This window comes from Anabrus simplex, chromosome 1 (genome assembly GCF_040414725.1).
Source record: "Anabrus simplex isolate iqAnaSimp1 chromosome 1, ASM4041472v1, whole genome shotgun sequence".
Classification (NCBI taxonomy): domain Eukaryota; kingdom Metazoa; phylum Arthropoda; class Insecta; order Orthoptera; family Tettigoniidae; genus Anabrus; species Anabrus simplex.
In genome coordinates, this window is record NC_090265.1 from 1,182,749,725 (window position 1) to 1,182,776,095 (window position 26,371).

Sequence of the window (26,371 nt, forward strand, 5' to 3'; positions counted from 1 at the left end):
CCGCTTCAAACTTCCCTCGCGGAGTGAGAAAGTTTGATGATTGTTGAAACTGCACCACTTCTGGGATGAAATAACGATTTTCACCTTCAATCACCGAGCTGTACTGTGCTTGACATGCCAGAGCCCTTAACCGCATGTTCAAAATTATCATTTAACAAGTAAAGGCCATTTTTTCTGGCAAATCTAGTTACAAAGCAAATATAAATGCATATTTTACAGGAAATTATTAATTGATAAGATTGACAGTTTACCCTTTATTTTGGCTTTTATCGGATGAAGCATTAGTCAAAACACAGAATACCGTCAGGAAGAAAATGCAAACTAACTTTTCTGTAGAAAAGGGAATCTTTAGTTCACCTGATGACTATAATATTTGATTAGGCCTAACAGTTCAGGCAGTGTGTTCAATTTTAAGGATTCTGGATGTAGGCCTACAATTTTTCTAACTTGTTCAATTTCAGAAACTGCCCGCTCCTCAGATATGCTAGCATATTTGCATAAAGCCTATTTATTTGTTTGTTTATTTATTTATTCAACTTCCCCCATGAGGAGGCTGACATAAAGACAAAGTATATCGATTACAAAATATTATGTCTTCAAAGTCATTTGTGAATTTGCTACTATTCAGATAGCAAAGAACACAAGGCTCGGAAATAAATGTGGAAATATGGTACTATGTACAGTTCGTCAAACGCTATATAAATGATTGCGGACTATGGTTACTGAACCTCGTATTGAGGCGATAGAGATGTCATGAAGTCGGATCCGATTGAGACCAAGAGAATCCCACAGCTGTACGAGAAATTTATGGATTGTGCCTTGAGCACCGATCATGAGTCAATCTGAAAAGTTGTCTAATGGTGAAAGAATGACTAAAATCAGTAATTTCAATTTATGTCGATGGATGGCGTAATGACTAAACTTTAGACTAAAGGTCTAAAACAATGCAAAGCAATATTGCAGTTTTGCAAGACTCCACATATCGTAATTCACTGCCACAGAACCTCCAATGTTATGGTGAATTCGTACCATACAGTTTCCATTTCTAAAATCCCACAAGCAATGGCCAGGATTCGAACAACAGATACTTTGGTGAGGAGCCTGCGACGATGTCACTCGCCCCTTACAGCTCTAAGCTAATGTATTTGGTTTTATTTCGGTCATAATTATGAATTATAAATAACTCTGTAAATCATCTAAAACAAGAAGCACATAACTCGTATGTATTTACGGACAATAAGTGATATTTGGCAATAGGATACGTTACGATTTTCTAAAATAGAATGCAATACAATGGAAAAGATATATTCATATGAAACGATTCTTACGACCTGTTGAAATACAATGCAGACTATGAGAGCCTTGGCTCTAAATCATTCCCTGCAGCAGTATACAAGTACCGCAGTATATTGGAATTCTATATCACGGTCGTATTCTCGGCAGATCGCCAGGCTTAATTAACGAACTCGCCACCTGACGTCGCCCAGAGCACCGCAAATTAACTTCAAATTTAAAGTTCCTTCGATCCTACTCATCGGCTAATCAACAACAGACAGTGTGGATATAAATAATAGCAAATATATTGTATTTAAATAGTTGCCGAAAGAACTGTTTTACAAATGTACAGTGCAGCTATTTATTTAGTCCACACCTAACGCTGCTGGCTACAAAAAAGTATCTGGGTTTTCCACGATATGCTGTAAGAGGACATTGTTCCACTACTGTATGTGTTGGACTTTTTGTCTTGGGAGCTCCACAACTACATTCTGAAGACGAAAGTTTTCCTCACTTATACAGTACGTAGACGTATCTGCTACGACAAGTACGAACACTGTCGATGGTTGACCACGTCTTTCGAGGTAGATCAAAACCCTCTGGTTTATCCATGAGAGTTGTGTGAGATAAGTATCTGGAGGGGAGCTTGCTGGTAACGACATCTCCACGGACTGGTAATTTTTTTAAGTACAAGCTGATGAACGATCAGCAGAAGCAGTAGTAGTAATGTTATTTGTTTTACGTCACTACCTACTTTTCCGGTTTTGGTGGTGGTGGTAGTAGTAGCAGCAGCAGTAGTAGTAGTAGTAGTAGTAGTAGTAGTAGTAGTAGTAGTAGTAGTAGTAGTAGTAGTTTTTGCTAGTGGCTTTACGTCGCACCGACATAGATAGGTCTTATGGCGACGATGGGATATGAAAGGGCTAGGAGTTGGAAGGAAGCGGCCGTGGCCTTAATTACGGTACAGTCCCAGCATTTACCTGGTGTAAAAATAGCAAACCACGGAAGACCATCTTCAGGGCTGCCGACAGTGGGATTCGAACCCATTAACTCCCGGATGCAAGATCACAGCTGCGCGCCCTCTAACCGCACGGCCAACTCGCCTAGTAGTAGTAGTATCGTCAATAATCAAGAGACTGTCAGAATTTCTCACTCAGTGGGGAGCCAGAATACGACGATTTACACCCATGATGTACTATGAAGATGTATTTAAAGGTGTAGGAATAGACGGATGACAATGATAAGGATGTATGTTTAACGCTGGAGTTATGCCACGGAAAATGAGTTTTTAACATGCCTACAGCGTTTTTGACTAGGCCTATTTTCCGAACACAGACTCCCTAACCCATCTCCCCAGGCTAAACAAAAAGATTAATTCCGTTATCCGATGCCTTATATTTTAGTAAATAATAATAATTTTTCGTCCCATTCACTACATTTACTATGGTTTTCAGAGGCGTCAAGGTGCCGGAAATTGTGTCCCGCTGGAGTTCTTTAATGTGCTAGTAAATTTCTCAACTTGAGGCTGGCGTATTTGATCACCTTTAAACAGTCTACTACCAGGTTCGAATCCGCAAACTTGGGCTCTACATTTTAGTACCAGACAGTAAAGTTATGTGAGGAGTGTAATCTATAGTTTATTACCAGCTAAAGGAACAAGGAGAACAAACGTATTACTCGCTGCGGACATTTATTACATAGTAGAACTGGTAATGGTGATTTTTATTTTAAGAGGAAGTACTAAGTTCGAAGAATAAATGTGTCGGTAAAAGACAGGAAAGGGCTCGAAGGGCGTGAAAATTAAAGACTCACTGACCTCGCAAACCTTTGTCGTTCCATAATATCCCCTATCTACTCAATATCTATATATATAAAATAAGAGTTTTGTCTGTACATTGCTCAGAATTTGAAAAGAATGGTATTTCTGTATCGGTCATGTCCCCAATAACAAGGAAATGCAGTTTTTACTTTTCCGTAATTTCTGTCTGTCTGTCTGTCTATCTGTCTGTATGTATGTACACGCATCACTAGAAAACGGCTAAAGGGAATTTAATGAAAATCGGTATGCAAAGTCGGAGAATGAGCCGCTACAATCTAGGCTATAAATCATTTTATTCACGCTGAGTGAAATGGTAGTTTAGGGGAAGGCCTAACATTTAATTCTCAAATGTTTATATTATTAGTAGTCGTATCGATAAATACTACATAACTAAAGTTATATAAAATTAAATTTCCTACCATTTATGTCTTATACATTTTTACCGTACCGACTATGATAACACAGATATTCATGAATTTGTAATTTTGTTGCTAAGTCCATATCAACGCCGAGCCAAGAGAAAATGGATTAACAGAATTGAATGAAAATGGGTATATAGAGTCAGGGAAAAAGAAACAACAGTCTAAGCTATAAGCAAATATATTCACCCTGGATGAAATTGTAGTTTAGGGGAAGGCGCCTTAAATGTCATTTTTAAATACCTATGTTATTGGACCTATTGAAAAGTATTGAATAACAAAAGTTATAGAGAACACAATTTCCCATCATTTATTTTTTATTCAGTTTTACCGTACCGACTATGTTAAGAGTGGTATTTCAGAGTCGGGAGGAAACTAAATGTGAAGGCCTACAATATCGAAAGCGCATAACATTGATCAACAATAACATTACATTGACCATTGTGATGTTCTTTGTCTCTTTTGCTGCCTCTCAACTCCGATAGTCGGGACTACTGCTGCGTACCGAGTATAACAGCCTGACTGAATATTGGCGGGAAATAGCTGGGGAGTTAGAAAACTTTCTTCTTTAGCATGCCATTCCTCTGGTTCATACCTTTTCTGATACAGCTTATATCTAACACACTGGTTCATCATAGTATTCCAGCTATTCGATCCCTACTGTTTTGAATGAGCAGTGTGCATACATAAGGCAGAGGCTCAGTAATAGTAATTGTAGTAGCAGTAGGAGTAATATGGCCCGGTCTAAAATAACGCTTGCTTGTTGTTTAAAGGGGCCTAACATCGAAGGTCATCGGCCCGGTCTAAAATAACAATTTAGGCCTATTCCAAATTGTAGTATTACAATTCACTAAGTAACTCAAAATTCAACCCTGAAAAGAGCCGTTTCTTAAGAAAAGCTTCCTCCCCTTCACTTCTATTAAATTCTACATTCATTGTATTGCAAATTACCAGTGAAGAGGAAAAATTTGCCTCCAAGTCAGATAGATTTTTCGGCCGACAGTGTAGTGAATTAAGATTTTCTGACTCATCGGGTACTCCTAGGAAACAGATTAGTAAAAGGGCATAGTTTTTGCCCTGGGAGTCTTCACTTTCGACCCACTCCCCGCCGAAAAAAAGACGTAGATTGTTCACGGATCACGGCTGTCATTCCAACTCTGGAACTTTGGACTGTTAGATCGGTAGCGTAGACCTATTCGTTAAAAGTGAGAAAATGTGTGGTTTTTCATTTGATCGAGTATTTCATATGAAAGCACTGCATTTAATAGCGCCATTCCTACTGACGTCATTGCAATGACGTATGTTCATTTCAGTTGGGAAAACCACTAAGACAGTCTTTCTAAGGATGTAAAAATGAAGGGGGAGAGTGAGTGTCTACCATTATAATGAAAACTTCCCAACCTGATTGTCACTGATGGTAGGCAAGCTGGCCTACCATTACAATGAAAATTCCGTAATTCAGTCTTCATATAAAAAAGACGTTTGGTGACTTCCCCGTCGCGTTTCTAGGGTAACGTTAAGAGCTATGCAATTCAATACAATCTTGCTCACAACGCATACACTACGCGTACTAAGGAATGATCTTCATTGGGGTAATCACATAAATATGATTGTAAATAAAGAGTACAGAACTCTGCACATGGTTATTGGGGTATTTAGGGGTTGTAGTAAGGATGTAAAAGAGAGAGCATATTTGTCTCTGGTGAGACCCCAACTAGAGTATGGTTCCAGTGTATGGGACCCTCACCAGGATTACTTGATTCAAGAACTGGAAAAAATCCAAAGGAAAGCAGCTCGATTTGTTCTGGGCGATTTCCGACAAAAGAGTAGTGTTACAAAAATGTTGCAAAGTTTTGGCTGGGAAGACTTGTGAGAAAGGAGACGAGGTGCTCGACTAAGTGGTATGTTCCGAGTTGTCAGTGGAGAGATGGCGTGGGGGGACATCAGTAAACGAATGTTTGAGTGGTATCTTTAAAAGTAGGAAAGATCACAATATGAAGGTAAAGTTGGAATTCAAGAGGACAAATTGGGGCAAATATTCGTTTATAGGAAGCGAAGTTAGGGATTGGAATACCTTACCAAGGAAGATATTCAATAAATTTCCAATTTCTTTGCAATGATTTAAGAAAAGGCTAGGAAAACAACAGATAGGGAATCTGCCACCTGGGCGACTGCCCTAAATGCAGATCAGTAGTGATTGATTGATTGATTGATTGATTGATTGATTGATTGATTGATTGATTGATTGATTGATTGATTGATTGATTGATTGATTGATTGATTGATACCTAACCGAGAATTCTGTATACAATGTAAAATTCCGTAGCGAAGCACGGGTACATCAGCTAGTAGACAATATGTGTGGTGATCTCGCAGACCAAGGCAACTGGTCGACACTCTGTAGAGCACGGTAGATGACAGCAGCAGTATGAGGACGAGCGTCATCATGTTGCATAACGCCCCCTTGAATACTGCGAATGAATGGCAGCACAACCGGTTCAATCACAGTCTGGCGTACAAATCCGCTGCCAAGGTTCTTGGGATAACGACGACAGAGCTGCTCCCGCTGTCATGGGAAATCGCTCACCACACCGATATCCGTGGTGTAGGTCCAGTGAGTCGTCGCCGCCGACAGCTTGCTTCCAAGCGCTCACCTGGCCGCCTCCTTACCAAACTACGGCCATCACTGGCACCAAAACAGAAACGGATGCCATCTGAGAACACAACAGACCTCCACTCCGTCCTCCAATGAGCTCTAGCTTGCCACCACTTAAGTCGCAGACGGTAGTAATTCGGAGTTAGTGGCATGAATGCCACAGGACGTTACAGTTTGTTACAGTTCGCTGTGTCTCTCTGGTGCAAACTAAAGCTCGAATGGCTGCTGCAGATGCAGTACGATCCAATACAGCCATGCGGCGAAATCGACGATCTTCCCTCTCCGTAGTGGCCCTTGTGCAGCCGGACTACGGTCTTCTTGAGAAAGTGTCTTCCCGTGACCATTGTTGCCAAAGAAGATGCACCGTGGATACATTCCTGCGAAGTCTTTCTGCAATATCGCGGAAAGAACATCCACCTTCTCGTAACCCTATTACACGGCCTCGTTCAAACTCAGTTAGCTGCTGATACTGCCTTCTTCATCTCCTTAAGGGCATGTTTGACATCTACCTCACAACGTCAACATCGGACGATGACTAATGCTCACGAAGTGTACAGGGGGGTATTTAAAGCATATTTGCTTGGCAAGGTCATAGTGACGCTACAAGCACCACTTTTCATCGACTAATGCACACATTTGAATAGGCGTTGTCTTTCAGATGTTAAAACAGGCCTACCGAATTTCGTTTATGTAGCACTACCCCTTCTTGATGTTGGGATTTCATTTTCCGCACGTGTATTTACTAGCTGATGTACCCGTCTTTGAATGTGAATGATTACATTTTTGCCGACTACCAGGTGTATGCATAAGTTTTTGCCAAATTTTGTGGTAAAGAAAACAAATAATTTTCAAGGGAAATTCATTTTTGTTTATTCGAAACATCGGCAATCGGTTTCTACACACTTCACCCATCTTTCAGGTAAGTTATGAATACCGTGCCAGAAAAACTGTTTGCCTTTTGCGGCAAACCATTCGTCGAGCCATTTTCCAACTTCCTCGAAATTGCTGAAGTGCTGCTTTGCGAGCGTGTGCTCCATTGATGCGAAGAGGTGATAGTCAGATGGCGCCAGGTCGGGGCAGTACAGCGGGTGCGGAAGGATGTCCCATCCAAGCAATTTCAAGGTGTCTTTCACTGGTTTTGCTGTGTAAGACGGCGCATTGTCGTGTAACAAAATCACTTTGCCATGTCGTCTGGCCCATTCCGATCGTCTTTCGATCAATGCGTAATTTAAATTAATCATTCGATGGCGAGAGTGTTGAATTTGAGTTGGGTCATCATCCAGTGACGTCTTCAATCGCTCGTCTTCGCACATTTGTGGTCTACCACAATGCACTGTCTTTCACTTTGAAATCACCACTTTTAAACTGTCGAAACCATACCTATTTTCTAATCGATGGAGCGTGTTCATCATATGTTTCTACCAACATGCGATGACTTTCCACAGCTTCTTTCTGTTGATTAAATAAGAAAAGCTATACGTGCCGCAAATGTTCTTTTTCAGGAACAAACGTCGACATGATAAAACACAGACGCTAGTGTTTGTAGGTAGGTTAATGTCAGACGAACTAACTGACGTATCTGTCAAATTCATACGCTGCGTACTGTTCGCTGGCGCCATCTCTTAGTGAAACCGGTATGTATTGTGCACTCTTCACAGAATTGGGACTTTGAATAATAATTTAACGCCTTTATGATCTAAGTTTCGTTTTTGTTGGTCACGGCTTACACTCGTCCGGGTTTTCCTCAGACAATCCGGGATTTTCACTCCCGAACAGGATAAATTGACAATACCACAGACGAAATTGTCAAGATCCTCCGCAAGCACAAGATAAGAACCGTTTTCGGCACAGTTTAGGAAGCAGCACGGATAAATTGTTTCCACTGTTACATCGTGGGGTATACATTGGCCAAACATGCCGATCTATTGGTACTCTTATCCGGAGTTGGGAAGTAATTGAGAAAAAATAATCGAATTACTTGTAACGAATACTGCAGTAGAATCCAGTAGAATAAACCCATGGTATCCCGTGCCTGTCGTAAGAGGCGACTAAAAGGGCCCCTAGGGTCTCTTAACTTGGGAGCGTGAGCTGGTGAACACGGGCCCTTAGCTGAGTCCTGACACTGCTTCTACTTACCCGTGTCAGGCTCCTCACATTCATCCATCCTATCCAACCTCCCATGGTCAACACATGTTCTTTTCCGACCCCGACGGCATCAGGGCATTCTAGGCCTAGGGAGTCTTTCATATTTTTGCCCTTCGTGGCTTTTGTCGTTCTACTGCCAACACCTTTTTCCGAAGTGTCGAACCCCTTCCATTTTTTCCCCTCCGTTTAATGTGAACAGAGAATGGTTGCCTAGTTGTAACCTACTTCTTCTTAAAACAATAATCATCACCACCGCCACCAATCAGTCTCTTGTTGCACTTTATTTACTTCTTCTACCATATTCCTCCTCATCTTTAACTAATCTGACGACCTTGCTGACCATTTCGCAGAAGACAGACGTATAGAATAGGAAACATATGAGCTAAGATGGCGTCGTCGCTTCCCACTACAGCTTCTCATTAGACAGGTTAGCACACAGTAAACTATCTGGTGACAAACAATAGTACCAGTTACAATAGGCCAGCGGTCAAGTATTGTCAAGTTCAAACAGCAATTTTGAGATACGTCTACCTCGTGGGCAGATGTGTTTTCTTCTCTGAAGACGCAGAGCAAAGTCTCCGCGAAACGTAATGAACTTATCCTTGTTTTCTGTGATACGGCAAAATTCCAAAAGATTATAGATATATCTTGTTTTGGTATTCAGTCCTCTGATATGTTTATTATAAAAAGATACAGCACTTTCTTCATTATCCACCTACTTAAACCAAAGTCCCAACATTCACAACCGATTTCAAGTACCATTTCTTCTTAATTCGACTTTATCTGTTTCATCTATCCATAAATACACGAAGTTATTTCCGTTTGATTTTCTTAGCCTCACTGAATACAATTCTTCTCTTCACAGAAAATCTAGGGTTTACAAAAGACAAGTTCCCCAGATGTAATGCCAGTATCACTAAGTTATCTTTACCTTACGTTTACATTTATCTCATAAATTTTACAATAATGCTAAATTAGCTCTTTCAACCTATAGCAGGCATCAATCATGTCGTCAGTTACATTAATGTCAAATGCGTGTCTTAATGACAGAAACAGCATCTTCATTTCGTTTTTCTGAAATACCAAAGACTTCCAAAGTGTTACGTCTACATGGTCATTTGTTGTCATTCTTATCTTTTCAAAGATCATACTGTAATGGCTGATATCAAAATTATACTCAAAAGAGCAATTTTAAAACATATATTACAGGCGAAAAATGTGTTTGTGGAGAGGAAGCACTAAATAGTATCAACACATCGAGACATGGCACGAGAATGGGTTAAGGAAAACGGAAACCAATTCCTCCAGAAAGGCTTCAATGATTTTGGGGTGTAAACGTCGTTTAAACACGAGAGTATTCAAGGGAATAAACTAAGTAGCCATAAACCAACTACGATGACCATAAACAGACCATTTTTAATTCTTAGCAAACGCTTTATAACCCATACTTTCCTTCAATGGGCCATAACATTTTGAAAGCACTGGGTATCACATCGTCCAGATGAACCTACCTGTAGCACATTAAGAACTGCACAGAGTAAGAAGCATTAATAATCACACAGCTAACGACGTTAAACCTGTTAGTCCTTACCGATATGTACTGAATGGCATGCAGCTACTGCACAACAATAGGGAGGAGCTTTGACCAATTTATTAAAAAGCAACTAATACAAAGATGGTGATATCCTTCGAACTTCTGAATGACAGGTTCTAATTTGTAAGTTACAGGCCGCTACTCTACCAGTGATCCACAGAGCGTACTGACAAAGGTGTAAGAAGCAAGGAAACTTGGAAGCCTCACTTTTATATGTGTAGTATGATCTTGCTACCATTCGAGTCCATCCCCTTAAAGTAACGGTAAGCGTTTTCAGCTACCATCTCGGAGCGCCTGGGTTCGATTTGATTCCTGGTTCTGCAGAATTTTTAGATTGCTAGGAGGGCTGGTAGCCTGGCTCCCTGGCTGAATGATCAGCTTACTGGTCTTTTCATGTGACCTTGGTTTCGATTCCCTGCCGGATTGAGGATTTTAACAGCATACGGTTAATTCCTCTAGTTCGGGGAGTGCCTCAATAATGTTATCTTCATATATACACAACACGCAACAGAAAAACATGCAATAGCGAATACATCCCTCCACATAGTGTTGGCATCAGAAAAGACATCCTGCTGTACTTGACCAAATTCATATGAAGTGTAGACCCCAATATAATAATATTATTAATAATAGTAATAATAGTAATAATAGTAATAATAGTAATAATAATAATAATAAATAATAATAAGTAGTAGTAGTAGTAGTAGTAGTAGTAGTAGTAGTAGTAGTAGTAGTAGTAGTAGGAGGAGGAGGAGGAGGAGGAGGAGGAGGAGGAGGAGGAGGAGGAGGAGAAGCGCTAGTGTGTAATTAAAACAGCAACGCAACTCTCCTTTATTGGGGGTATGTCTAAAGAGAGTTGCACCACCTCTGGACGAATACACGAATTTACTTTTACCAGCAAAGTACCATTATATACTGAGCCATATTTTACTGCTTAAATACAAAATTATCTTACATCATTTTTATTGTTCGCCTCCATGCCTAAATGACTAGCATGCTGACACCATACCTCTCCGGAGGTTATACGCCATTTGTTTTGTCTCTTTCAGTAATTTAGCTGTTATCAGAACCACGCGTTCTACTGGTCTTTCTACCTCTAGAGGTAAGGTGTTTCAGGGTAGAACTTCGCTGACGTTCTGCTTCTTTTTACAAATACTATTAAAATGCGAAGGAGCTAAAAAATGTATTATCTATTACGTACGAAAGGGCCGAGACATCGATGTTAGGGTCCTTAAAACAATAATAATCATTAGTGCGACAGTATGATTTTGTAATACAAGTGGCGGAACTGCGTTTACTCTGCAAACAATGGCCATATTTTGTATACGGCACTCCACAGGTATCTATTGGAAAGACGCGAAAGTTATTTAATCACATCAATATTCTGGCGACGTTTCTTCCTTTCATGTGTTTTTCTTCCTCTATTTCTATAGTTCAAATGTTTGTGGTCTACAACTGTGCAGTTCGTCTGAACTTTCCTTCGCACCTAACCACCACCTCCACCACCACCATCTCTGCTCAAAGAGGTTCTTGTTATACGTGAGGTATGGGGTTTGGAAAACTAGTCTTAGTAACTAAGGGAACATACTACTGTCAGAGATATAAAAAAAATATGTAGTTAAAAATACAACCCATCTCGGAAAGCAGTAAATATTCGGGTTCGAGAACACAGAAACCATTAGTCCAGCTTCATTGTTGATTAGAGACTTGAAGAAAGAAAAAATCCTAAGAAGTCACTTTTAATTTATTACGAAACACCGTCGAAGTTCAAAGTCCGTCAAGAAAACTAGGATAATCCCGGTCGGAGTACCGATGATAACCACCATTTTATCTAATTATTATGAAGTACAGTATATTAGTGATACTGGCTCATTTAGATAACATCTTAAGTTATTGTATAGTAGTGGTGTCTTGAGGAAGATCTTCGGCACAGTGCCGAAGTGCGCATCAGGACTAATGAAGTCTATACAGTTACAGTGACCTCGAGACTGTCACAGAGGCCAAAAAGAGGAGACTTCGGTACCTCGGGGACGTTATAAAGATGTACCATGACCTAGCAACAAAGACAATCATCGACCAACGTCTTGGCGGCCAAACAAGACGGGGAAGACCAAGGACAAGATGACTGGACAACGTCTCGAGAGATCTGGAGTTTTTAGGGATTCAGGGCTGAAGAAAGAGAGCTCTGGACCGAAAGAAGTGGGCGAATGCTATTGGAGAAGCCAAGGTCTTTCATGGGCTGTAGCGCCAGGAGAGTGAGTGAGCGAGTGGTGTCTCATAGCAGTGTGGAGAAGAATTTTCTTGATAGCACTGGCTGTGAATATCACAGAGGTCAACGGCCTCAATCTAAATGGACACTGACGTGTTCTAAAGCTGTGAATCCTTAATGTGTGAGGACCTACTGCAGAGAAATCCAGTAAACTACTGCACGGATAACCTAACGGAAATAAATTTAAAGATACATTGTAACGGTTCAAATCCCGTTACAAGATGATATCTGTATTTTTATTATTGTATGATTTTATCTGTATTTTATTATTATTATTATTATTATTATTATTATTATTATTATTATTATGTCAGTATTATTATTATGTTATCTGTGATATTGTACTATTATTGTAATTATCCGTTTTATTCAATTTTGCAATTGCCTGTTGCTTGCAAGATTGCACTTAGATGTATACATATATACGTATGTGTAGTATAACACTCAATACCTGTACAGTGAGAATTGTTGTATATATCAGAGATGGGATGTGACGTTGGTGCATTGTGCAATAGTGTTGGCGATTCTGCCAAGTCATCGCCAAGCCATGGCTACGTCATTGTATTTATTTAGAATATGCGCTCAGAGAGTCAGCCTCCGGGCTATTTCACCACTGGATGTAATATCTGTCGCGTAGGTGGGAGTATATCATTGTTATTTCTGGAGATTACGTAGCTGTGTCAACCAACGTCTATATAAGGTGGATGCACATTGTAGCGTCAGTCATTACTTATACGGATGCAGTACAGTGAAGTAGTCTACTAGATCAAGAGGCCTTAGGTGGTCAGCCAACCAGTGTGAACGAGAGATGGTGAAGACTCAGTGAGCCATTATTGGTCATTGAGAGAGTGAGACCAAATGGTTGGTCCGTCACTTAGTGGAAGACGCGGACGCAAGGCTTACCAAGGAGTCAGAGAGGGCAACCCTGGACCTACCAAGAGGTCATACCATATTGACTTACAAAGAAGTCAGATGATATGGAGAAGAAGCAGTCTCAAGGATGTATCACCACGTTAGGCGTGACACATCTACAGTAAACACCAGAGCAATGGATTACGTCGTAATTACACTCAAAGTGTTAAAGGTACAGTCAAGTGAATCAGTGAGGGAAATATTTCGTATAAATTGTTAAATGTCCGGTCAAGAAGAATTCAAATTCATGCCTAGTTTCTGTCAGTTGCAATGTCATTATTTCATATTCTCATCTGTTTTATCGCAACAAGACTCACTATTTTTTGATATATTATTTAAAGAATATATATTGTTCTATCAAACGAATTCAGAGTTTCATTTCATTGACAGTAAAATATCTTAACCTCAAAATTAATGGGGAAACCGAACGCCAATCTCCTTTTCCCAGAACTTATATGGTATGTTGTCAAAAGTAAGCTTATTACCCCACACCCTAGAGATGGTCAAGAGTCTCATTCTATTATTGCTGTACTGAGTGACAGCTGGCGCCCTTCAAATAACGTATGTGTAAGTAAGCAGGTAACTAGTAAGTGTGAGTACAAGGTTCGACGAGTGTGTATTTTATTTAATAAATGTTAATTTTCATAATTTCCATTTTAAATGCAGATATTCAGATTTTTCAATTTAATCCAGATTTACATATGTTGTAAAGTTAGTCAGACAGTCAGGAACATGCCACAACATTTTACAACAGACTACGAGTCCTGATAAAACCTACAAGATGAACTCGTCCATTATAAGGACTAGGTATCATTCGCAACACCTGCAGGGAGCAATTCCATTAACTACACAATAATGACACTCAAGAGGGCACGTGAGCGTGCCACTGCAGTAACTGCTTTAATAACACATGCCCACCACGAATAAAAGAAAAGATCGTCATATAATAATAATAATAATAATAATAATAATAATAATAATAATAATAATAATAATAATAATAATAATAATAATAATAATAATAATAATAATAATAATAATAATAATGTGGAGTGCGATTTCTTGGTAGCTCTAACTGCGATTATCACAGAGTTCAACAGCCTCGATCTAAATGGACAGTGAAGTGTTCTAAAGTTGTGACTACTTAATGTGTGGAGACCTACTGCAGAGAAACCTAATATTATTATTATTATTATTATTATTATTATTATTATTATTATTATTTCTTAACGCCTCTTTAATTGCTACACATTTTAAAAGACAGGGGGGGGGGTTATTGGAATTCATTTTCCATCAAAGTTCTTTATGTACAGTAAAAACAGTCTCAATCTTCCTCGGCCAGGATCAAATACGCTATCTTACAAGCAGGACAGTGACTAATCGACTGTGTCAGTGCTGTCAGGGGGAAACTTACTTGAAGTACACTATTAAAAAGAAAGAGAAAAAATCTGATTAAATATCTGAAAAGGGACATGTCGTTATATGAAAATATTATAACTTAATCACATGCTAAAGCCGAGCAAGTTGGCTACGCGTTTCGGACTGTGAAATTGTTAGCTTGCGTTCAGGAGAAGGTAAGTTCGAAATCTACTGTCGGCAGCCTGAAGATGGTTTTCCGTAGTTTCCAATGTTTACGCCATGCAAATGCTGAGGGAAGAGGGCGGACTGTATCTTAATGAACTCCATTGTTTGGGACAGAGCAATAATCTAAAATCTCGCTGTAAGCTTATCTGTGTTCTGCTGGGCTGAGTGGTTCAGACGGTTGAGGCGCACGTTCAGTACTGCCTCAGTCCGGTGGTATTTGAAGGTGCTCAAATACGTTAGCCTCGTGTCGATAGATTTACGGGCACGTAAAAGAACTCCTGCGAGACTAAATTCCGGCACCTCGGCGTCTCCGAAAAACCGAAAAAAATAGTTAGTGGGATGTAAAGCCAATACCATTATCATCATCTGCGTTCTGGTGATTAAAATAATACTTACATCGGTACTTATTTTGGAGCAAGATAGGAAACGGTGCTGCACAGTTTGAGATAGAAACAGAGTATAGTTCTGAAGAATCCCGAGGAAGGTCACCCCCCCACACACACACACACACACCAAACTCAGAGGCAGTTGTTTAACGTTGATCTCACACAGGTAGGGTTTCTGGGACTCGGAGGCAGTAAAGGGCCACAACTAGTAAGTAAGGAAGGAAGGAAGGAAGGAAGGAAGGAAGGAAGGAAGGAAGGAAGGAAGATATATCCTGGCCTTAATGAAAAGGTCATATGGTAGGTGTGAAAAACGAAAACTACGAACAACCATTTTCTATGAAGCTGACGGTGGGACGCAAACATACCATTTCCCGAATACCAACCCGTACCGCGTAGCCAACTCGTCCACTTCTACGAGTACATACGGAGATACATCTGACGAATCTCGGTTCATAGAAAGAATAGCTGCAACCGAAGTCTTAGCAAATCTTACTGAAAGTACTATTGCAAAAACCTCAATACGGAGTTGATAATCTAGTTTTTTTGCTCCTTGAAATAATAATTCAGATAATTTCAATGTTATAGGAAGAGTTCTGGAAATATGAGTATACGTTCCCGAGAAAACCTAAAATGAGGGATAAGAGCAAAAATTGGAATATGCTTCAACTGTCAACCAAAACAGCTAGAAGATGCGAAAGGAAAAATATAAATGAATATCCATTTTCTCAGTTTACGTTAATGTCACTGTGGACTAGTAATTAACTGCCAGTACTATTAATGAGATGAAATAAATCCCGAAGAAGATTCAACCCGTTATTCGTCACCACTAACGGGGTTGTTATTTAACCACCCATAATAGTTAAGTAATTACCAAATACATTCCTTTTTTATGCCTGTTGGATGTTAAACATGTTACCTAAAAGCTTCCACATGATTTGTTTGGATTCACTTGCAGCTGTTCAATGATGAAATAGGCTACGTGCATTTACCTACTACTAATAATTACTCCTTTATAGAATTGCGCGAGGATAAACTATTGCAAAATTGCTTGTCGTTTTATATTGCGTCACTTTATAGTGAAGTGGAAATGTTCATACAACAGTTTATAATATGTGCACATATTCTGTTTACATGTACACGCTACAACGGCGCATCCAAATACTCGATCATACAAAAATGCATTTGTTGGCGAATAAAGTATTGGTTTGTTTTTGACGGCATATGTGTTCATGTGTTCCATCACTGTCATTGGCTGCACTTCAAAAATATATTTTCTATGAATAATTATATTCCAGTGAAGCTCAACTTGTAGAATTCCAGCAAGATATAGCAGATATTTTATATTCAGAAGGTCAAATGGACTGTATTGCTATTGACCTATCCAAGGCTTTTGATAGGGTAGGTCACGGGATATTACTGACGAAAATGAGGGCTAATATTCTAGACAAAGGAGTGATTGAATGGGAAGATACATTTCTAGAAAACAGAACTCAGAGAATTAGAGCAGGTTAAGTGTTATCTGATCCTGTAATGATTAACAGGTGGGTCTCGCAGGGCAGTATTATTGGACCTTTATGTTTTCTTATATACGAGGAAAGAACTGGAATCACACATACGGCTATTTGCGGATGATGTTATACTGTATTTAGTAAATGAGCTGCACGATTGTGAGCGACTGAAGGGGCACCTAGGCATTGTTGCAAGATGGACATCGGATAATGGTAAGTGGGATGAAAAGTCAAATTATAAGTTTCACCAAGAGGAAATGTCCCCCAATTTTAATTATTGTGTTGATGGTGTGATAGCAACTCACGGGGAACACTGTAAGTACCTGTAAGTGTCGGGAATTATCTTCACTGGGGTAATCATATTAACAAGGTTGTTAAGAGAGGTTCGCGTGGTTATGAGAGTATTTAGGGATTGTAGTAAGGATGTAAAGGAGAGGGCGTATACGTCTCTGGTAAGACCCCAGTTAAGGTATGGTTCCATTGTATGGGAACCACACCAGGACTACTTGATACGAGAAATGGTAAAGATGCAAAGGAAGGCAGCACGATTTGTTCTGGGTGATGCCCGACAGAGAAGTAGGGTTACGAAAATGTTGCGAACTTTGGGCTGGGAAGACTTGGAAGTAAGGAGACGAGATGCTCGACTACGTCGTATGTTTTGAGCGGTCAGCGGAGACATGGCGTGGAATGACATTAGTAGACAAATAAACTTGAGCGGAGCTTTTAAAAGTAGTAAAGATCATAATATGAGGATAAGGTTTGATTTCAAGAGGAAAAATTGGGGCAAATATTCATTCATAGGACGAAGAGTAAGGGAAATGTTCGATACATTTCCAAGTTCTTTGAAAACGTTTAAGAAAAAGCTAGGTAAACGAATGATAGGGAATCTGCTACCTGGGCGATAGAACTAAATGCCAATACTTTAATGATTGATTGATTGATTGATTGATTGATTGACTGATTGATAACAGGCAACGGAACTGTTCATAGCTTTACTTTGATGTGCACTATTGGTTATACAGGGTGGTCGGAAACAACGAAAACCGGGTATACGAGAGTTAGAGGGTAGGTGATAGTGATAAATAATTTGAAACAAACAATTCGATATCTCGTAACGTTCTCATTTTATCAGCTGGTGAAGTAAGCCAATTAGATCGCTTCGCGGTTACATTCAAAAGGCTTTGCGGGCGGTGTCGTTAAATCTGCACGTGACTGAAGACCGGCTTGAGAGCACCAATCGAAGACGAAAAAATATTGTCAGGGGAAGGAATTAAACATGGAGCACCGAGCTGACAGGATCGCGCCACACGGTAAGACTGACACCTGTTGGAACCGACGATATTTATGTATAGTACGCGCACCTTTCAGTGATACATGGACACCCTAGTGCTGAATCGGTCGACCTCGGCTATCTTCGAGATTCGTATTGGCAACCTTTGAAACACAAACACAATCGCTTATGCATAGCTGTGCGACATCTGGCGTACACTTTACGTACTAATACTGTTGTTATTTACACAGCAAAGCCGAACTACAGAATTCATGCTAGGAACAAGATTCGCATCGAGAAATGTTATATAATGTATGTGTGACATAGTTGTTGGCTTAAGATAATAAAGGTTTAGAAAAATTCATATCGATCGATCATATTATTGATTCAATTCAGATTTAATTTCCATTCAGTTGGCAGTATTACCGGAACCGGAAGAGGTCCCTTCTTACTCCTCACCCTTGTACAAAAATCAATCACTAAAAAGTGTGCGAATAATATTTGACACTGATTTCTCGGCATAGCCCTCATATCGGTCCTAGATTTAGTAACACCGCCTCGCAAAGCTCATTTGAATTCACCCACGAAGCGATCTGAGTGGCTAACTTCAGCAGCTAATAAAATGACAACGGCGCCAGATTTCGAATTTCTTTTTCAAATTATTTATCAGTACCACCAACCCTCTAACGCTCGCATACCAGGTTCACGTTGTTCCCGACCCTCCTGTACATCCATGTAGTATTCTGATGAAGAAATCAAACCAGGTTATTACAAAGTTAATGAAGACAGTTGCATTTACTCGATCTTACAAGAAGGAATGTACAGTAGATTTAGTTCCAAACCATACCAACCCAACATTATTCAGTATTCATAGGAAGTCAGTCGTCGTAGAAAAGTGCCGAGAGCTTATACTGGTGAACAGTTAAAAAAAACGAATTATCAAGAGCATTTACATTCAATCCCCGTTTTGTTCGCATACTCTCCCCCGCCCCCAACAACAACAAAATATAATAGCTTATTTTCAACTTTTCACCTACTAGATGCTGGAATTTAACTGATCTAGGAATAGATTAAATGAACCGATGATGAACAAACACTTGAAGAGGATAGAATTGGCTATAGAACTCAATCAAATGAGCGTAGTTTATCTGTGGATTTTTTTACGTCGCACCGACATCGAGTGCTTTTACGGCAACGATGGGATAGGATAGGGCCAGGATTAGGAAGAAAACGACACGGTCTTAATTACGATACAGCCCCACCATTTGCCTGTTGTGTTAATGGGAAACAAGGGAAAACCATCTTCAGGGCTGCCGACAATGGGATTCGAGCCTACTATCCCGAATGCAAGCTCACAGCTACATGACCCAAACCGCGTAGCCAACTCTCTTGGTGGGCAAATTTTTTCAGGTGTTGATATAAGTATTATAAATATGTTGCACTTTATGAGACTAGCTAAATGAATTATATTCCAATACAACAAAGCAAATACCAAAAACATGCCTATTTATCACCATCGCAATCTTCACCAGGCTATGGGGATCAACTGATAGAGCGGTCGTTCTCCGAGCTGAAGTCGGTGGGTTCGATCCAGGCCCGGTTGCACCCGGTGGCATTTAAAGAGCTTAAATACATAAGCCTTGTGTCAGTAAATTTGCTGGCACGTGAAAGAACTCTGTGGGATTAGGAATCGGCATTTCGGCGCCTCAGAAAGCCGTAAAAATGTGTTTAGTGCAACGTAAAACTATTACCATCATCGGTCATTCGCTTCCATATTTTACTACTGTATTGAGATGGCGTTACGATTACTAATGGGTTGTGAAACTTGGCCATTTCACACATTTCAGCATAATGGACAATTTCAACACATTGCATGTATGTCAGTTTCTAGACTCGTGCTCAGTGCAAAATTTAACTGGAGGATCAACATGGATAGGAGTCACATATGCGTAGGTCATTTTCAAAACTGAACATGTACCGCCAAAGAGATAATGGCAGTTCTAGGATTTCTACCATGCCCTCCACAACATATAAAAGGATGACTGTACAAAATAGAACATGCCCAGCACGTTTTATTAAGTTTTGATACACAAGTCCTTTCCACAGCTTACCATGGCCGTAACTTAACATGTCCCTCCTTGTTGCAGAAAGATCAAACATCTAGAGATAATTTCTGCTAATATGTTTGCAGTCTTTAGTTTCAAATAGTAGTGTAACTAAGAAAGGATGGGCCCCCTCGCAAATGACTATTTTTGGCCCTCTTCCTCAAATTCTGACATAGTACCAGAATGCTGTTTCCTACATTAATCAAACATACTAGAGTTACATTATGTATGTATGTTTGTTTGTTTGTTTGTTTGTTTATTTGTTTGTTTGTTTGTTTAGTCCTCAGCCCGAAGGCTGGTTGGATCCTCAACAGTTCCGCCATTAGCTGTCATAGATGGCCTAGGCATCACTGAAGAGGCGTACTAGGGAAATGAGGAGTGAGGTAGTTTCCCGTTGCTTTCCTCGCCGAGCCAGAAGTTGCTATTACATATCAGTCTGCCAAGCCCACTGAAATGCATGCACTAACTGACCCTATGAGCAATATTTTCACACCATTCATAGCAGGGACTGGCTGCAAAAGGAAAGGCATTACTAGCATCACTCATACCTCAGTCACTTTCAATTTGTCCAAGCCAAGGATAAAGTTGAGACAGATCAATGAAAGTAACAAAATTGCTCTAGCCTATACCTGAAGACATAGTGCACTGTAAACACTAGGTCCTGCCAGCAAGGGCACTACAATTAACTGAAACTTATCAAAACTGCTATCCATCACCATCTTTCAAAGCTTCGTTGTCCCGCGGACGCTATTATGACCAGTAAAGTGAGATAAAGTTGCAGCACTGTACACAAATCAGGGACACTACTAACAATGACCGAGTTTTCTCCTACCAGAAGTTCGGCCAGCACGTTTACAGTTCACAGGTCACAAACTTATTTCCAAATATCTAACTCACCAATGTACCGGCCACGATGTTGGGTTGCATTTGGTATTTATTTTACGTCGCACCGATACAGACAGGAAAGGCCTAGGAATGGGAAGGAAGCGGCCGTGGCCTTAATTAAGGTACGGCCCCAGCATTTGCCTGGTGTGAATATAGGAAACCACGGAAAACCATCTTCAGGGCTGCCGGCAGTGGGGTTCGAAGCCACTATTTCCCGGATGTAAGCTCACAGCTGCGCGCATGGCCAACTCGTCCGGTGACCACGATGTTTCAATTATGTTTTTCACACTATCTATTTCAAAGTCACTCTGTGTCGAAATGTCACTAACATACATTTCAAAATCATTTTGTGCTGATATGTCACTAAAGCAAGCATTGCAATTAGTGCTGCATTCTAACTTAAATTTTCAACCGACATACTGGATTCAGATTTATCACAATACGTAAGACTATTGGTCAATCAATTTTTTACAACTTTTTAACAGAATCTTCCTTTTCATATTCTCTTTAGCAGTTCTGGAAACTATTTAAGTACTTACGTACCGGTACTTGAACTTATAATATAAACCTGTGATCACGTTACGAAGTCACAAACTGAACTGACCACAACTGACTCTTAGTTTATATCCTGATATGATTAAGTGGGGATCGGAGAGTTCCCTCTGAATGATGCAATGCGATCAAGTGTGAGTTTTGAGTTCAACAGGAAGGGACCGGTGACCTATTCCGAGTCTGTAACCTACACTGATTGCGGGAAAGTACCTTGGAAGACATGGCAACATCACGTTCACTGTGTTGATATTTTTGGGCTTATGCGTGCGTGTTCCATCACAGCCCAGCTCAGCTGCCAGGTAATACAGCTCTGGGATTCAACAAATTGCATCGACCCTCTGTGCATCAGAATACGGGACGTTGTTCTAAGAGAAAGTTGCAACATCAAGTGCAACGTAAATGACATCTGTACGCAGGCGATGTTTAGATGTCATATCAGTACAAAAAACAAGAAACATATTTTACATTGCCTAATTGATTTAACAGAGAATTGGCTCGCTGGATTTCAAATATAAACAAAATTATGCATAAAATATTCGTACTACACAATGGCTTTGTGGGCCCCTGAGCCCGAGCCCCCCCGCCCGCACGGGCCAGTTAGTTACGCCCTTGGACTCGAATAACTGCTACACTGCATTCTCATGGTCAGCGTGGAGTTTCTCGTAGATATGAAATTACAGACACATGCACATATCTACTTCTTATAAGTGTTCGACCGTATGATGAGCAGTGAGTGATGTATTAAGCTAGCAGCCTCCCGACGGCGTTTTGGAGGAATTGAAAGGGTCCACTTGGAGAAGAGAGCTTCTTCTTCTTCTTCTTCTTCTTCTTCTTCTTCTTCTTCTTCTTCTTCTTCTTCTTCTTCTTCTTCTTCTTCTTCTTCTTCTAGTGGCGACCCATTACCGGATGCTGGCGATCCATATGCCAATTTCGCTTTTGCTGAATTAGTTCTATTGATGATGTACTGAACCAAGTCTCCAGATTTTGCAGCCAGGTCATCCGAGATCTCCTGCGCTCACGCATGCCACCTACCTTCTCTTTAAGTAATATAATTGAAGGAGTCCAAACCTCTCAGGATGTGCCGTCATGTATCCAAGATATTCAATATTATTATCCCAGAAGAATATTTTGATGTTTTTTTAAAAATTCTGGAACAGTAATTAACCCTGAGTCATTTTTTTAATTGGAAGACATTGATCACTGCAGTTTTCAAACCACCGGGGCGTGGCATTTAAAACTGCCAAGAACGAAGGAAATGTTTATGATAAGGAGGAACTGCTTTGGTTATAGTGTTACAGTTCAGTGTGAACAACTTATAATATAGATGCACGAGAATCTAAACTTATCTGCAAACGTTAAAAACAATTCCCACGTTTGGACATGGAAAAAAAAACCTATGGAGAAGATTGAAAATTTGTGCCAGGACTCAAATTTTACTCCAATATTACTCAAGGAAACATGGATAATATTTAAATATATGTCGAACATTAATATGAGCAGTGAGTGACGTAGGCGGTTTTTTTTGCTAGTTGCTTTACGTCGCACCGACACAGATAGGTCTTATGGCGGCGATGGGATAGGAAAGGCCTAGGAGTTGGAAGGAAGTGGCCGTGGCCTTACTTAAAGTACAGCCCCAGCATTCGCCTGATGTGAAAATGGGAAACCACGGAAAACCATCTTCAGGGCTGCCGACAGTGGGATTCGAACTCCTATCTCCCGTATGCAAGCTCACAGCCACGTGTAAGCGGATTTAAACCTTTGAACTCTGAACAGTATTACCAAAGCAAGTTTTAAAAAATATACATTGAAATAACACGTGTAACTTACGATATATTCATGTTACTTTGTAGAATTCTTTTCATCCTGTTCCTAATTACGTACAGAAATGTTCATACCAAAACTTAACATGTTCATGTGCCATTTTCATGACTTAACATGTCCAAACAAAACCTATTTTCTTTAATCGCCTACAACAGTGTGTGATTTCCAGCACATACACCCTCTAATTCATCATTATTTACTGTGTCAAGATAGAAAGAAATCCAGATTTATTATTTTAGATTCTCATTTCAAAGGACATGTTTTTTTTTGTGTGTGTACTCATATTCAATCCCAGACGGGGCAGAAGTAAGCGTAGCTCTGCCTGGTTACATCTCCTTCGATCGTATTTCTATTCTTTTAGATTCACTACATCCTCATAACTAATATTCCGGTTTGAAAATACTTTCTTATTCTTCTCAGTTATGTTTTCACATTGGCACTACACGTGAATTTCGACCAGTTTTACAGCAGGATGTCATTCATAAAGTCAACTCTATGTGAAGGTATATATTCACCATCGTCCGACTCCACGGTGGCTGATAGTGTGATGTGTGTATATGAAAAAGTGTGCATTAAGACGAACATAGAAGCCAAGTTCCCAAGCCAGGGAAATTGACCAGATGCGGATAAAATCTCTGGCCCGACCGGGATCAGGAAATGAACCCAGGATCCTATAAACCCAAGATCGCTACGCTGACCATTGAATCAAGGAGCCAGACTTAAGTTAGAATACACAGATTAATGAAAAGTTATCCCCGGAAGCTAATTTTACCTTAAGAATGTAGGGTACATTTAAATATATTTGGGACGAAGATATTTAATAGAGGTAGGAGGCAAGGAACTAAACGAAGCCACAGAACTACTTGTAAATAGAGGATTGTGGAGGTGCTTATCACAAGACTTGCAGACTGAACGAAGAAAGGCGTAACAGTCTGTAATAATAATAATAATAATAATAATAATAATAATACAGTAATGGCGTGTGGCCTCCAAAGAGGCCTGGTGCAATTCTTTCGAGTTGACGCCGTATCGGCGACTTGCGTAATTCTAATGATGAAGACGGCACACACACCCAGCCGCCGAGCCATCGGAAACCAATGAAGGTTAAAATCCCCGACCCGGCCGGGCATCAAATCCGGGGCTTCCTGAACAAAAGGTCAGCACGCTATTTAGCCACAAAGCCGGACAACATCTCTAATAAAAATGTATGTATGTATGTATAATATGATCTAGTAGGTATCACAAAACAATACGGTTCTCTTCTAGTATTTACCTGGAGTGTAACCACGCGATTAATCTTATTATGATATGCTTATTAAAACACTCGTCTATGAAGTCATGCGAAGTACACTAGGAACGTTTCTCCATTACTTACCAAAATATTACGAACCCTTGTCAGAAGTTAATATTTTACTAATTTAACGGTTCAAATCGCGTTACAAGCATTTATCTGTATTATTATTATTATTATTATTATTATTATTATTATTATTATTATTATTATTATTATTATTATTATTATTATTATTATTATTTTTGTTTGATTCAATGCTATAATCTGATTTCGCTGTATATTAATTATCGCTTGCTTTATTGCATTTAATTTAATGCTAACACACACACACACACACATATATATATATATTAAATATTAACTTCTGACAAGGGTTCGTAATATTTTGGTAAGTAATGGAGAAACGTTCCTAGTGTACTTTGCATGACTTCATAGACGAGTGTTTTAATATATATATATATATATATATATATATATATATATATATATGTGTGTGTGTGTGTGTGTGTGAGTGTGTGTGTGTTCGCATTAAAATCATGTAGTGTGAGACTAACTGCCTAATATCAGATATGGATATGTTTTGTGAAACATTTTAACATTGCAACATATGCTGTAATACTGCTACAGTAACTGTCAAGTCATCGCTCTGTCATTGTATGCATTTAGCGATGTCATATTTAGGGAACTCCTAGTTCGCCTAATGATATTTCACCACAATATGTACCATTTGTAGCTGGGTGGGAGTGACATCATAGTTATTCTGAGAGATGGCGTGTGGGTGACAAATGTGGGCTGTATTCTATAGCGGCAGTCAGTTGGATAGTTCAGTTGGTTGGAATCAGGTGGTTGGAAGGATATGAATGGAGAGACTTGCCATGAAGTCAATTGGAGTCAAGTGGAAGGAGACGAATGGGGAACAGTGATATGGATACGTAATCGTCAGTGACCAAATGGATTATATGTTCGGAGTGTGTTTCGTGCATCTGTTCGGTCGAGTTCTTGTGAAAGTTCGGAGACAGCTGAATAATGAGTCGTCGTAATGCAGACTAACAGGTATGAGTGAATTACTTGAAAATTTGATTGTGAAGTGTGAATATAGTTTCAAGCCATCCTATATCTCGTTTGTGAAACTAAAAGGATACATCACCAAATTAGGCTTGAGATACCTACAGCTGATACCAACTCAAAGGAATACGTCGTAATAACACTCAAAGTGTTCAAGGTACAATTAAGTGAACCAGTGAGGAATAAATTTCTTGTACTTTTAAATGTCTGGTCAAGAGGATTTCAAATTTAATGCCTACATTTTCCTTCAGTTGTAATGTCAGAGTTTTATATTATATTTTGAACTATCGCAGTAAATCTCACTTGTTAAAATCAGCATTTAAAGAATATATTTTGTTTAGTATCAAATACATTAATTGTTTAATTTCAATAAGTAGATAGACAACCTCACATTTTAATGGGGAAACCGAACGCCAATCTCCTTTTGCTAGAACGTATATGTTACGCTGTCAAAGTAAGCTTATTTAATAATGCTATTTTTTTACGTCCCACTAACTACACTTTTACGGTTTTTGGAGACGCCGAGGTGCCGGAATTTAGTCCCGCAGGAGTTCTTTTACGTGCCAGTAAATCTACCGACACGAGGCTGACGTATTTGAGCACCTTCAAATACCACCGGACTGAGCCAGGATCGAACCTGCCAAGTTGGGGTCAGAAGGCAAGTAGGCTTATTACCTCACACCCTAGAGATATTCAAGACTCTCATTCTATTATCGTTACATCTATTTGTAGCTGGCGCCCAACAACAATTTTATGTGTAAGTAATCAGGCAAGTACTAAGTGTGAGTACATAGTCCGACGACTGAGTATTTTAT